Genomic DNA, 4,415 nt, shown 5'->3' with positions numbered 1-4,415 from the left:
ATATATATATATATATAAGTGTCTATACTTATTTTACTGTGGAAAATATTAATTTAAGGTTATATTTTGAGTGAGTTTTAAGATATTAATTTAATAATTATACGCGTTTAATGATTTATTTTTATGTTACGATATATATTATTGTTAAATTAAAAATAATAAACATAGATATTACATATTTATTATTATCTTTGGTTAAAATTGTTAAATTTAAATTTTAAATAATATTTTATAAAATATCTAAATAATTAAATAATTTTTTGTGTAAATGAAATTATTAAATTAATATTGTAGGTGAAAAACATGAAGCACTATTAATTTTTTTTGAAATAAATAACATAACTTTCAACAAAGTATCAATACATGTACAAAAAGTATCGATACTTTCAACATATTCGGTAGCTCTTTACCGGTTTTTTCATAATGAAACTGGTTTTGTCATTTTTTTTACATGTTATATTGTTATGTATCGATACATTTTTATAAAGTATCGATACTTTTAACATATCCGGTAGCTCTTTACCGGTTTTGTCATAATGAAACTGATTTTATCATATTTTTACTTGTTATATTGTTATGTATCGATACATTTTTATAAAGTATCGATGCTTTATATGTGTTATTACTGTTTTTCTTTTAAATTCCAAAAGTCTCGATATTTATTTAAATGAAATCGATACTTTCAACATATCTGATAAGTAGTTTAATGTAATAGGTAGCGCCTATTTTTTTTACCGTTTATATTATTAACAACTTTTAAAAAAATCGGTAGGTATTTTAATGTAATAGGTAGCGCCTATTTTTTTTGCCATTTACATTATTAACAAACTTAAAAAAATTGGTAGGTATTTTAATGTAATAGGTAGCGCCTATTTTTTTTTACCTTTTACATTATTAACAACCTTAAAAAAAATCGATAGATATTTTAATGTAATAGGTAGCCGCCTATTTTTTTTTACCGTTACATTCTTAACAACCTTCAAAAAAACCGGTAGGTATTTTAATGTAATGGGTAACACCTATTTTTTTTACCGTTTACATTATTAACAACATTCAAAAAAATATGTAAGTATTTTAATGTAATAGGTAGCGTCTATTTTTTTACCGTTTACATTATTAACAATCTTAAAAAGTCGGTATGTATTTTAATGTAATAGGCATCGCCTATTTTTTTACCGTTTACATTATTAACAACCTTCAAAAAAATCGATAGGTATTTTAATGTAATAGGTAGCGCCTATTTTATTTTATCGTTTACATTATTAGCAATCTTTAAATAAACGGTAGATATTTTAATGTAATATGTAGCACTTATTTTTTTTTACCGTTTACATTATTAGCAACCTTAAAGAAACTGGTATGTAGTTTAATATAATAGGTAGCGCCTATTTTTTTTACCGTTTACATTATTAGTCATTTTTAACCGATCATTTATTTAACCAATCATATTTTTTTAACCATTTTTAACCGCCTCACATCAAAACTTCCCTATTAACATCCCTTTATCTCACTTTTTTCTTCTTCTAAATTTAATATTAATTAAAAAATCATTACAATGAAAATATCTTATTATCACTACGAATTTAGTTAACTTTCACCAATTAATAAATTTTAGAATAGTTTAATGGAACTATAAGATAATATTTGTTCAAAAAAATTAATTATTGATAATAAACTTAAATATAAAATTAGTGTCCAAACTATAGCGGTTTTCATGAATATGTGCCTAAATTATTTTTTGAATGATCATGATATCTAATGTTACAAATGTTACCACTTTAGGTGTATGAGCCTTCAACTGCGTTAATTTTCGTTAAGTCACACATGTCACAATTTAATAATTTGTTTTTAAAAAAATATTATTATATTTATAAAAATCCTAATTTTTCTTAAATTATAAAAAAATTCAACAATCTCTAACCCTCAAATTCTAACCCTAACCTACCACCACTACCCTTTCCAGCCACGACCTCCGTCGTCAACGCAGTCCGTGCCATCCTCCTATTCATACGCTGTCATAGTTATCGTTGATTGATCGTCGAAATCACGTGGGATCGCGATTTTCATTGTAGGTTTTGTGAGGTATAAAACATTGGTTCACCGTCGATTGATCGTAAATCGATCACAATTTTATAGGGTTCTGGTCGCCGAGGGGAGGTGAGGTCGGGTGGAGATTCATCGATGGTAAAGAGCGACGATCGACGTGAGCTTAGGGATTAAAATGAAAAATTTTAAAGTTTTAGGGTTTTTTTAAAAAATTTCAGTGTATTTTTTAAATAAAATTTTTAAAATTACCATAATATGGTATGAATCAATTAACGAAAAAAATTAATATCACCGACGGCATGAACACTCAAGTAATAACGTTTATAATATTAAATATCGATGCATATTTGTAAAGAGCGGCTTGGTTTGGAGACTTATTTTAAGAGTTTAAAGTGATTAGTTTTCTGCTGTTAAAAGATAAGTCTTAGTTAGGGTAAGGCCTTGGAAACATGGTGTGAAAACACGAAGATAAAAACTGAAAAAACTCCCCACTATAAATAACCAACAACTTATCTACAAAGGGAAGAAGTTTAAAACACAGCTTTCAAAGATAGAGCTTAATTAAAGGATAATAATCTGTTATTAAGATTAAAATAGGACACACCTAGAGAGAGAAACTGCAAGGAAAGAAGAAGAAAGGAAGGAGGAGGAAGAGAACAGGGTTTCAAGATATCGTCAGATCGAGCTACAAAGAGATTCTGTAAGTCAATACATTCATACATACAAACAAATTTCATCTTTTCTTTTAGTTTTGAGTTTTTCTCGTCTTTTTTACATAAACATTGCGAATTTGTTCAGTTTAATTGATTTCCCACTTCTTCAAGGTATATTGCTTCTTTCTCATCATGTTTTCTGGGGTTTTTCCTTGTTGAATTTGTGTTCATGTTAGTTAAAGGTATGTTTTTTTTGGGTTTTCTGTTTGTTTTATGTGAAGGTTCTCTAAGAAATCAAGAGTTTTTGGCAAATTTCTGATTCCCCCCCCCTTTTTTTGGGGTTTTGATTCTGGGTTTTCTCGGTTTGGCCTAAAAGTGTTGGATTTGTGGATTTGTTGAGTTTCCCCCCTCATGTCTTTGCTATTGCATGATTCATTTGATCTAGTCCAAAGATTAATAAACTTTTTTTTTGTTAGTCTTCTGTCTATGGATGCCGTGTTTGCATACTAAAATAGTGTATTAAATCCCTTAATATTTTTGTATGTGCCATGTAACTTCCAAATGATTCCATAAACCCTCTCCTATGCCCTTCTAGATCTACATGGAAATATGTTTCATTTGACAAGCTTGTTCTCGATTCGAATCTCTTGTTATCACATAGTACTTATCATGCTAGGTGCATTTCTTGTTTCGGCAACTCGAAATTGCCTGCTGTAGTTGGTTTTGAATGTTGTGTATCTTGTTAAGCTTAATATGTTTTCATACTATTGATCCTTAATTTACGTCTAATGTAGTGTGATGGGGAGGGAAGTCACAGGTGTGCGCACGGCCGCTAAGCCAAATGTTGCGGTGAAATCGAATGGAAATTCGGAAATTTCAGAAGGCACTGACAACAAGAAGTTGAATACCACCGCATCGAAATCCACTGGTGCCGGAAATACTCAAGCACACCTCAGTCCTTCCAAAGCTGGTGCAAATGGTACCGCAAATGCTGACTATACACCTTTACCTACCAAGGATTCTGAGGTAACTACGATTCTTGAGTAAAGTTGGAATTTCTATATACGAGGCTCGACAAATTAGAGAATGGCACTCACGTTTATACATGCCCTGCTAACGCTTTTTATTCATCTGTCTGAACATTTTATACGTGAGCGGTGCTGATCTTCTAGATTTTTACATTTGTTTCAGACAAACTCTCCAAAGACTCCTCTGATGACAAGGAAGCATCATGATGACGATGATAATTGGTCCGTCGCTTCATCGTATCCTCTATTCGATGTTATATGCAGTTATCTATTTATTTATTTATTGTTGAGGGGCTTCCCTGTTGAAACTCTTTTACCAGAAAGGTTTGTTGTAGTGTACTTAGCTGTTGTCTTTTTAGCTGAATTTTCCTTAGCTTTGTCTAGTACTACTGCAGCTGCTCGAACTGCTAGATCGAGGGTAACAATCGGGACTGCTCCAACTTTTAGAAGTGCTGAACGTGCTGAGAAACGGAAGGAGGTACAGTCTTTGATCTAACAATTGATATTTGTATTTAGTTTAATCAAAACAATCGATAATGTTTACATTCTTCCTCAATCCAGTTTTATCAGAAGTTAGAGGAAAAACACCAAGCTCTGGAGGCCGAGAGACAGCAGTATGCGGCCCTTAAGCAGGAAGAGCAAGAAGCTGCCCTTAAGCAGCTGCGGAAGAACTTGGTCGTCAGAGCTA

This window comes from Hibiscus syriacus, unplaced genomic scaffold (assembly GCF_006381635.1).
Source record: "Hibiscus syriacus cultivar Baekdansim isolate YM2019G1 unplaced genomic scaffold, ASM638163v2 tig00110584_pilon, whole genome shotgun sequence".
NCBI classification, from domain to species: domain Eukaryota; kingdom Viridiplantae; phylum Streptophyta; class Magnoliopsida; order Malvales; family Malvaceae; genus Hibiscus; species Hibiscus syriacus.
The sequence above is the reverse complement of the archived record's forward strand: the minus strand, read 5'-3'. Positions refer to the sequence as shown.